Consider the following 11,845-nt stretch of genomic DNA (forward strand, 5'->3'; position numbering starts at 1 on the left):
CCAGACTCTGTCCAGTGCTCTTTCCCCAGCACCTTGTTTCCTCTCCAGAGAATGTTCCAGTCTGTTTATTTCCTCCTAAAAATAATTCTTAAAATTGGGTAGCTGCCACCAGATAGACAGCGGTGCCTGGCCTATCATGAGCCAATCGGCTAGCCTTCCCATTCCTGTAAAGAATTGAATCAAAGAGTATTTAGCACATAATCAAGTCAACTAAGTTTTTCAATATATAAAAATACCTTTATCAAAATAAGTCATAATAATTAGTGAACCTAACCATTAACATTTACATTACATGTACATGTAGATTGAAAGTATGATATAATTCAAGCAAGATAAAGATAAATACATAGGCATGATTTCCTCACTAGATTTCAACTATGAACAGACCCTGCTTGATCTAAACCCTGATTTGAATTATTCTGATACATGTTTCACTATTCTTTTCATTGAAAGAGCTCTGAATGTAGAGTAAGAAAATCTGGATTCAATATCCAAGTATGATATCACTAGCACTTTGTACTGTCTTCCCAGATGTCTGAAGATAGAAGCTTGCAGTTTTGTTCTGCTAACAACTCTTGCCCTACTAAGATACATAACCTTTAATTTTCCTGTTTCTACATCCTTTCCTTTTCACAATCAGTACAGAAAGAAAAATGATTGTTACATATGTATTGCGTTTCCCCATGGCTGGTTTTTTCCCTTCCAATCATACAGGATTAATTTTCCTCAACTTGTCTCCTTCCCTGACTAAATTTCTTGCTTTAAAGCCTTATGATGTATAAAAGCTAACGTGCATCAAACGGTAAGCTTGAAGGACAGTGTGATTTGGCTGCTGAGGGGAAGGACAAAGACCTACTTTGATCTTTGGCCTCCTTTCATTCTTCCCACAAAAGAATTGATTTATATGAACCACTATAAGTATTATGGCAGTAGAAAGGAGATTAAAGGAATTTCTTCACTGTCAGCTAAGAGTTTAGTTTATTTGCAAGCAGTAGGAAGAGAAAAGCAGTTCAAAAGATAACCCTAAGGATTTTTCTAGCTGGCTTACTGAGTCATGTTGACTGGGGTCTCCATCACAAAAGAGGCTATAAGCTAAAGAGTTCTTCCTTCCTTGGAAAGAAGAAGCCACATCAGAACTGAAGACCAGGAGAAGGCAACAGAGATGCCAGATGCAGCAGAGAGCAATGTTATGCCACAGGTATTCCCTCTATGTGTGCCCTTTCATACGTGTTTTTTGGTTACTTGTGTTACTGGTGTGTACCCTTTCCTCCAATGATGGTGTGATAATCTTTGGGAGAATATACTTCTGTGTGTATGTGAGGGAGCTTTCTTATCACTTATTATGCTTTATTTTTAGGTTAAATACTTTCTTTCTTTCTTTCTTTTTGATGAGGCAATTGGGGTTAAGCCCAGGGTCACACAGCTAGTGTCAAGTGTCTGGTCTGAGACTGTATTTGAACTCAGGTCCTCCTGACTCCAGGGCTGGTGCTTTATCCACTGCACCACCTAGCTACCCCCAGTTAAATACCTTCTGCTTTAAACTAATGGGTCCACTTGTTTGCCTAGTAAAATCAAACACACTGGTAGGGCTTCATAAATTATGGTTTTGAGTGTATGCTGTCCCAAAAAGTACATGAAACCAGGGGAAATGTCCTCATGTTTTCGGGGGACCTTGGGTGTTACTTGAATACTCCAAGTTCATTTTGAAGCCCATGTCTTTGTTTCAGAATTAACATTTCAAAGTACATATGAAATGTGAAGTGTAGTGGTTTCTCATAGTTACTGCCACTAACATCTCTATGCTTTGTCCTTTTTCTTCCAAACATGGATCACAATTCACCTCCTCCAGGTTTCTCCCACGTAATTGCTCACTTTTCCACTCAGTGCTGCCAGAGCAGCTAAGTACTTCTCTACCCATTTTGATTTGCATAGGTGACAGTCTACAATATTATTTATTCAGGTGTTTCAAGTACAGAAATGTCCTGCTTCCCCAAGTAGATTGTGAAGTCCTTCTTCTTGGGGTGTCCTCTACATGAATGGTTTAGGTCCACTTTGTGGGATTTCTTACTTCTTTGTTTTGTACCCTACACTCAGAAGAAAATCTAGGGAAATCATTACCTGACATAATTTCTCCTCAAAAACATGCAGTTCATAAAATCAAAGTCTTATTTAAAGATCAAAGAAAAAAATAGAACCCAAGATAGAACCCAGAGAAAATATACTCTCCAATGAGCAATCCTCTTCCTGAGATCTGTATAGATTCTCAGACCAAATAGAGAGATTTTTCTCCTTGCTGTTTTGAGCACAAGATTTCACAATGGAAGGGATGTTAGAGGTCATTCAGTTCAAGTCCCTCATTTTACAGAGGGAGAAACTAATGCCCATAGAGGATAAATGATATAGGCAGGTCACACAGCTACTAAGTGACAAAGGCAGGATTCAAATCCAAGGCCTCTGACTCCAAATCCAGTTTTCTCTCCAGTCTCCATCTTGCCCGTTATAGTCCCTCCTATAGTCCGGTCTGGTAGCCAGTGTGTGGCACCAGGCAATGATCTCAGTCATAGTCAAAATCCTCTACTGAGTCAACTCTTTCTCTGTCATTTGAAAATAGTCTTGGCCAACACAGAAGGTAAAGCTCTCATCGTTGTCCCTGTCTGTCAGGAAACACAGGCTTCCTATATTACAACTGCACTGATGCAGCCCCAGGCTAGCGTCTCTCCCTGAAGCTATGACCCTTTGCAGCCACCATTGCCAGCCTCTAACTTCGGCAGAGCTTGCTCAACAAGCAAGACATGGTTACCTTTCACAGCTTAAGGAAAATCCCTGTCACCAACTCCAGGTTCAGATATGGTGACAAGAAATCTTGTGGTCCTTTTTCTCTTTGGAGATGGACGTTCTCCAAGCAAAGGAATGTACCCCACCTTCAGATGCCAGTAAAGAAACCCAATTCCTCCCTAATTCTTTCTCTGCTTAAGAATCTCTTTTAGGCAAGTGGGTGGGATTATTCAATACCCATCTACTAGGAGGTGGGTAGGCCAACCTGTGCGTTTCTCATATGCTTCAACATGGCTTTCCTAATCTAAGACAACATCATTCATTTTGAGAGAAAGGAAAAAAAGTGTTAGCACAAGGTAAATAGCGATAAACGCATTAGAGAGATACAAAATAAAGCAATGCCGTATTCTTTCTGCCTGATCCCTCATTCCCAGCCTCACCTCAGTCAAGGACCTCTGGCTGCAAGAGACCAGCTCTTGGTCATGGGAGGAATAGATAGATGGTGGGTACATCTGGGGCCATAAAGATTAGTCATATGTGTTTTGTCTTCCAGCCACTAGATACAATAAAGGAGCCCTTAAATGGACAGTCCTTTTTTCATTTTTGTATTTTTGTGTGTAACATCTATGGCACCTCCTCATGTGGGTCCATCAGAAAAACTACCCCAGGTTAGATGGGGTCATCACCTTAGAGTTCCTTGCATATGCAGCAGCGTATGATTAAAACACTCAGACTGTGGTTCTTCCTATCAGAGCCAGCACCTCCTTTAGTAGTTTGCTCTCAGAGTATCTACCTTTTGTAGATAAGGGAACCAGTTCATAGGACCATAGGTTTTAGAACTGGAAGAGATCTTAGAGACCATTGAGTACAACATTTTACAGATGAAGAAACTGAGGCACAAAGTAGTTAAGCAATTTGCCTAGGGTCACAAACTTAGTAAGTGTCTCAGGTGGGATTCTGAACCCTTTTTGTTTGTTTGTTTGTTTAGTGAGGCAATTGGGGTTAAGTGACTTGCCCAGAGTCACACAGCTAGTGAGTGTTATGTGTCTGAGGTCATGTTTGAACTCAGGTCCTCCTGACTCCAGAACCGGTGTTCTATCCACTGTGCCACATAGCAGCCCCAGAAACTTTGTTTCTTACTACATCAAATATCCTTTCTTGTCCCCAGTATCCAAAGTCATCAAATAGTACTTTTATGAAAATAAATTAAAATACTATATCTGTTTCCTAGTACTACTGAAGGATCAGAACAATGATACATTAAAGAGTTCCAATTTCTGCCATTCTCTAGACAGCAGGTTGTCTCCAATCTGATAGGTGTGAAGGGGTACCTCAGAGTTGTTTTAATTTGCATTTCTCTAATCAATAGTGATTTAGAGCATTTTTTTCATATGACTATAGATAGCTTTGATTTCTTTGTCTGAAAACTGCCTGTTCATATGCTTTGACCATTTATCAATTGGGGAATGATTTGTATTTTTTATAAATTTGACTCAGCTCTTGTTTGAGAAAGGAAGCCTTTATCGGAGATACTTGTTGCAAATTTTTCCTTAGCTTTCTGCTTCCCTTATAATTGTGTTAACATTGGTTTTGTTTGTGCAAAAACTTTTCAATTTTATATAATCAAAATTATCTGCTTTACATTTTGTAATGCTCTCTATATCTTCTTTGGCCCTGAATTCTCCTCTTATCCATAAATCTGACAGATAAATCATTCCATACTCTCTTAATTTGCTTATGGTGTCACCCTTTGCGTGTAAATCATGTACCCATTTTGACCTTATCTTGGTATATGGCGTGAGATGTTAAGAGGCTTATTCTGATGCCCCAAGTTGCTGGTTCTCCACTCTGGAAATTACTTTTTATTAACTTTGAATATATTTTACATTTACCCATCTGCGTACATGTTGTCCCTAATCTCCCAATAAAATGGAAGCTCCTTGAAGACAGAATCTGTTTCATTCTTTGTCTTTGTATCACCATGGTATGGTGCCTTGGCCCACAGCAGAACTTGAGAAATAGTGCTTGTTGAATGAATGAACGAACGAACAAATGAATGAATGCAATTGCTGACGACTGCAGCAAGGACAGCTGAGGCAAGGAGAATTGGTTGTGTACAACAAAGCTCACACCCCCTGGTAAAACACTGCAGTCTTAGTCCAGAACTATTGGCTGCCATCTTGGAGGATTATAGCTCTAGGGCTAGAAGGGATCTCAGAAGTCCCTTCCTCTCATTTTGCAGTTTAGACAAATGAGGCCCAGAGAGGTTAAGGGACTTCTCTGATAGCACAAAGGTAGCAAGGAGACAGAGTCAGGATTTGAATCCAGGTCTTCTGACTTCAAATCCAGCATTCCTTCTATTGCTCCAGCCTGTGAGGTTTGTTTCCTTGTGTGTCACAGAAACCTTCCACCCTTTCTGTCTCACTACAACTCTGGACTCATGTGATCCTGGCTCCTCTAGTCTCTCAGACTGGAGGCCTGAGTGCACAGATAATTAAGGCAATGGTGGCTTCATGATATTTCCTGATTTCAGTCCATTTCTAATTTTTCCACTGGATCCTACAAAACAGTTAATGTCACCTGGAATCTACCTCTCCTTATCAGCTTCTGATGAAAGGAAGGAAGGAAGGAAAGAAAGAGGGAAGGAAGAAAAGAGAGAGGGAAGAAAGGGAGGGAGGAAGGAAGGGAAGAAGAAAAGAGAGAGGAAGGAAGGAAGAAATAAAGAAAGAAAAACAAAGGAAGATTGGAAGGAAGACAGAAAAAAAGAGAGAGAAGGAAGGAAGAAAGAAAGAGAGAGAAAAGGAAGGAAGGAAGGAAGGAAAGAAACTACTTGGTGTTAGTATATGATGGAGAGAACCTGGACCAGACGCCCAAAGACCTAGGTTTTCATCTAGGCTCTGCTACTTGTGTGACCTTGAGCAAGTCACTTCCTTTCTGAGTATCAGTTTACATCTGCAAAATAAGGGATTGGAAGATGACCACCAAGATCCCTTCTTTCCAGGTATAAGATTCTTTGGCTTTTGGGTTAACCCCAAATTCCAGGATTTTCTTCCCATGGGGCATAGGGTGCTTTTCCTGCCCCTATGTGTATGTTGTCCTCCCCTACAGACTTGAAAGTTCTTTAGGGCAGAGCCAACATCCAGGCAGCTAGGTGGATAAAGCCCCTGGGCCTGGAGTCAGGAAGATCTAAGTTCAAGTATGATCTGACACTTACTAGCTGTGTGACCCTGGGCAAGTCACTTAACTCTGTTTGCCTCAGTTCCTCATCTGTTAAATGAACTAGAAAAGGAAATAGCAAATCACTCCAGTACCTCTGCCAAGAAAACTCTAAATGGGGTCACGAAGAGTTGGACACAACTGAACAACCACCTCAGGTTTCATTCAGGTTGCCTAACACCTGGGCCTCAATAAATGTTGTTGAGTTAATTGTAAGTGACTTTTCCTTCAGTCCATCTCAACAGGGCATGGGACTAAGGATATGGACCATCCCTCTAGAGTTTCCCTATCAGAGTTTCCTGCTGGGAATCTGAGCTGAGGCTTCCTGGATATGTCAGGCACATTGTTCCTTGACGAGAGTTTCTGGGCAGAGGAGGTGGCTTGAAACCCCAGCATTCAGTTGGCAGGAGAGACACACACACACACACACACACACACACACACACACACTCCCTCCCTGGGCAAGCCAGGCAGGATGGAGGTTGGGGAATGCTTGTCTTTCAGTGATCAAAAACAGGGAAGCCCACAGCCAGAGCAAAGTTCCCAGGGCCATGGCATGTCCTAGACACGAGGCTCCACCCTTTCTACTCCCAAGGGCCCAGTCCCTCCTCCAACATCCTTCCCAGTTCCCCTCAAAGGGTTAAGATGCCTTCTTCCCAAGGGCATGCCCACCCCCTCTCTCCTTGCCTGAGGGAACTGTTCCCTTTGAGCTCATTTCCTGGCTAACAGGTTATGCCAGGCACTGAACACTTCTGGCTGGGCCTGGCCCATGTAGCTGTCTGTCTGTTGTGTGGTGACCTCTGTGGCCCAGATATTCCTGGCCAGCCATCAAGGAACAATGGGACCAGATAGGTGAAATTCTGACTTCTGGGATGTAGAGGGCGAGGATACCTTGAGTTCCCAAGTATCTCATCTGTAAAATGAAGGGCTCAGACTAGGGGATTGGGCAGGCAGTGGGCTGGATGTGGAATCAAAGAAGCAGAGTTCCTCTCTGGCTCTCTGTGTGGCCTTGTGCCAGTTGCTTACTTTCTCTGGTCTTCAGTTTACTCGTGTATAAAATGAGGGGGCTAGACTAAATGATTTGGGAAACAGCACAGAAAAGGGAAAAGTTTATTAGATTTGGAATTTGAGAACCTGGGCTCAAATTTTGGCTTAGGCATTTTCTACCAAGAGACTTTCAGCAGGTTTCCTAGACCTTCCTTTCTTCATCTATAAGATGAAGGGGTTGGACTAGATGATCTCTAGGTCCCTCCCAGCTGTAAATCAATGATCTTATGATCTCTAAAGTCCCTCCTAGCACTAACATAGAGGTCCATAATCTCACAAACCTTCTTGTCAGTCAGCCTGCATTTGCTGCTCTCTAGTGAAAACCAGGAAATTCTCATTCCTAACACCTGTATGCCAATCCAGAGCCAAATTGCTGTTCTTGTAGGGAGGAGATGAGGATCAGCAAAGCAAGTTTGGGAAGGCACTTAGGACATCATAGGCCATCTAGCCCAACCCCCTCATTTTACAGATGAGGAAACTGAGGTTCAGGGGAGTCACAAAGGGAATGAACATCGGAGGCAGAATGTGTTCTCAGGATCTTTGGCTCCAGAGCCAGCCCTCTGCATTGTGTCACAATGGGCCCCCCACTTATAGATTCTGAGAATTTTATTTCTGAAAGCACAGCAGCTCCTTCAACCCCCTCATTTGACAAAAGAGGAAATGGGTTCCCCAACAGGTGCCTAGACTTGTTCAAGGTCACCCAGAGAAGGGCAGAGCTTCCTGTGCTCATAGGTTTCCTTCCCCACTAAGGTCAACGAAGAGCAGCAGAGTCCTTGCCTCCCACTCAGGCTGATGACTCACCTATGGGTTGCAGAGCTAGGGATCCCCCCTCCCCCACCTGAGACTGCAGAGGCCTCTGGATCTGCTATTACAGAGGATGTGCTGTAGAGAAAGCAGAGCCTAGAGAGACAGTACATGAGTCACAGGAATGAGTCAGAGCCCCAGTTCAGCTGACTTTCAAGGGTTCTGAGAGTTGTCTGTGTGATAAGAAGTAACTACGGCCCTCCTCCAGCTGGATAGCCTTGTATCATGTCTCTCCACGTGACCCAAACTGGTTTGTTCCACAACTTCTAAGGTTGGTTGTTTGTTTTTTTCCTTTAAGGGGTAAAGCTTCATGTCTGAGAACAAATTCATTCATTCATTCATTCACTCATTTGTTCATTCATTCATTCATAGAATTATAGGATCATAGCTCTAGAACTAACCAGAGCCATAGAGGCCATTCATCCAGTCTCTCTCTTTACAAATGAGAAAACCGAGGAGCAGAGAGAGAGGTTAATTGATTTGTCCATATACTAATAATGCCATAACCATATACTGATTAGCAGGGCTAGGATTTGAATTGAGGTCTTCTGACTCCAAATTCAGCAAGCCATGGTGCCACTTCACCATTTTCCCTCATTCATTCATTCAACAAGTACTACTATGTACTGTAATTAACAGTGGTAGATGTCAAGTGAGATAGGCGATACCAAAATAAATAAGCTTGGCCCCTGTCCTGCGAGATGAAATAAGGAAGGTAAGACATAGACAAACACAATTGTACTATAAACTATAATAGAGCATGTATTATAATAAGGATCATCATTTATCCCCCTGAAATGGCTTAGGAAGGCTGGCTGTGTCCACTTTGGAGGAGAGAAAGGGGAGACTGGCTAAAGTCACACAATCCACTAAAGGCAAACATAGACATGGAAGGCAAAATTCTGAGTTTTCTGGCCTTAGGAACTCACTCTTCTTTACTTACTTACTAGCATCCATCACATCACCCAACTGTTCTTTTATGGGTCAGGTCGGTGGATTAAGCCTTAACTTATTACATTGTTGATGGGGCTATAGATGGGGTGTAAACTTTTTTGGAGAGCTGCCTGGCAAATATAGTAAAGCTTATGAAAATGATCATACCCTTTGACCTGGTAACCATACTATCTCTTATTATATCCTGAGGAAGTTATTAAAAAAGAAGTACCTTTACAGTACAAAAATATTCATAGCTATTTTGTTCATAATACTGAAAAGTTGAAAATGACCCACATGTCTGGCATCTGGGGAACAAATGACTAAACTCAAAATATCCCAAAGAAATGGAATACTATTGAGCTTCCAAAATAAAAAAGGCAAATATGAATGTTGTGTGAGAGCCTCTCCCATGACATAATAGGCCTAGGCATACTTTGAGGAATTTCTCACTTCTCTGGCTCATTGCCCAACCAGAAAATCTGGGAACTTCATTGCATGATAACACCAAGTGTATTGTCACTGGCTCCTCTTGCAAGCACACAATTCACAAAGCTCAAAGAAGAAAGAGATTACATACAGGTATAACAGTGGCAGCCATCCCATGGCACGTGCAAAGGGATAAGCCTGGGCCTTGACCACTTCTAGTGACACATGTTATGACTGGAGCACTTCCCATGGAATGTTGAATATACACTCTGGTCTCTTCCAGGGACACATTTGCTCAGTGCTGAAATATGTGGCACCATGGGGATAATGTACCAAGTCTATCCTACTCATGTTCTATGGAATGGCGTTAACACAGATCAAAGGAAATAATTCTCTCTTGTTTGAAAAAGCATAAACTTAAAAGCAGGAAGCAAAATTGTACCCCAAACCCTTAACCTTTAGTAAAACAGAACCAAATGAATTGGCAAATAATAAATAAGCAGAGGATGGAAAAAATCATTTATTAAGTGTCTACTATGTGCCAGGCTCTGTAATAACCATTTTAAAACTATCTCATTTGATCATCACAAAAACCCTGGGAGACAGGTGCTATTACCATCCCAGTGTTCTTATAGTTGAGGAAACTGAGGCAGACAGAGATTAAGTGACTTGCCCAAGGTCAGACTGCTAGGAAGTGTCTTGGGACAGATTTGAACTCAGATCTTCCCGACTATATGCGTGGTGCCACTTAACTGCCAAAGAAAATACTCTCTATGGGGCTGCCTAAATTTATGCTACTTTTGGCCCTGTTTTACTTCTTTCTATTCTTTCTTCCCTACTATTTTAAAAAATATGCTTGCATTTTGCCTGTAGACAGTTAGATTTTTATTGATTTTACTCTGCATCACCTCCCAGAGATCCTTCCCTATTTCCTTATGTGCTTCATAGTAATTGTTTTTTTAGAGCACCATAATATTCCATTACATTATTATTTGGGGTGGGGTCTGGACCTATGATTTTATTGGTAGAAAGAACTCCCAACAGGAAAACTCTTTTCTACTAATGCAGATCAAACTCAGCTGTGCAACTTTGAGAGTTGCCTAGGGGCACTGAGAGGTAAGTGACATGTAAGGTCACACAGCCAGAAGGTATCAGAGGCAGGAGTCTTAAAGCAGGGTCTTCCTACCACCAAGGCTGGATCTCTATCCACACTACTGTCAACATGGTGCCTTAATGTACCATTATTTATTCAGTTCTTCTCATATATGTATGTTGGACATACATATTGCTTTTTGTTTGCTTGAGACTGGCTCTCTCTTACTTGACTAGGTTAGAAGTGCAGCAGCTTCTCATGGGCTGATCATACAATTTGTTTTTACAAATGGGGCTAGTTCTCCCCTCCTTAGACAACCTGGTGGTAAGTGTTGAGTATACAAATACAAACAAAAAGGATAGACCCTGTCCTCAAGGAGCTTACATTCTAACGGGAGAAGACAACACATAAAAGAGAATGGGGAGAAAGGTTCCCATGTGGGAACATGGTGGCAAAGTTTGGAAAGTCAGAAGCATAGCCAGGAGGGAAAGAGATCTTGGAGACAGTGAACATATATTTGAATCTCCACTCTGCTACTCTGTCACCTGCGTGACACTGAGCAAGTCACTGGACCTCTCTGGGTTTCTTCATCTGAAAAATGAGGAGGGTTGGATTAGATTACCTCCAAGATCTCTTATAGTTCCAAATCTATAATCTGTGATTCTTCAATCTCAACTACTGACAGCAATTCTATTTTTGGCTCTAATTTAAAGGTTCTTGCCAATAAGCTGGTGATTGGTTGGGGTGAGGGCGGGGGGGGAGGGGAGAGGAGAAAACACGAGCCAGTTATGGAACAGGTAGTTTCATTCCCACACAGAAAAGGGAACGATAAAGCAACAAAAATCATAGAATGATTAGAAGAGAATCAAGTAACTTATCACTACTACTACAATCAATTGAGAAGCTAATATTCAAGACTTGTTGGGGACATTTGCAAAGACTTTCTTTCCAGGGGATGCTACTTAGCCATTTTATATTTCACCTTCACTGAAAGCAGTCTAGTTAATCTCAAGTGGGTTCTTTCTTGCCACTGGTCTCTCATTTACATAGGCAACTCTTTCCCCTTTGGCCTGCCTGCTTCTACTGCTGTTACCACAACTGTTCCAATAGCTGCTATCCTTCTATTCAGGCGTCCAGGTAGGGGAAGATGCCAGTTGCCTTTCAAGATCTCTCGCAAGACCATGTATTAAAAGAAATGGCACAAATAGAAGGTGGCTCCATTTCAGACACAGACTTGCCTAGGAGGCCATGTTGTTCAGTTGTGTCCAATTCTTCCCAACCCTATTTGGGATTTTCTTGGCAAAGACACTGGAGTAGTTTGCCATAACTGTACCCAGTTCATTTTACATATGAGGAAACTGAAGCAAATAGGGTTAAGTGATTTGCCTAGGGTCACACAGCTAGGCGAGATTTGAACTCACGAAGATAAGTCTGCCTGATTCCAGGCCCATCACTTTCTCCACTTCACCACTTAGCTGTCCCAGGAAGCCATGAGCTCATGCTTATGGTTCAGTGGGGACAAAGTGGTTTTCCCACACGACCCACTGG

This window comes from Phascolarctos cinereus, unplaced genomic scaffold (assembly GCF_003287225.1).
Source record: "Phascolarctos cinereus isolate Bilbo 61053 unplaced genomic scaffold, phaCin_HiC Scaffold_2;HRSCAF=192, whole genome shotgun sequence".
Classification (NCBI taxonomy): Eukaryota; Metazoa; Chordata; class Mammalia; order Diprotodontia; family Phascolarctidae; genus Phascolarctos; species Phascolarctos cinereus.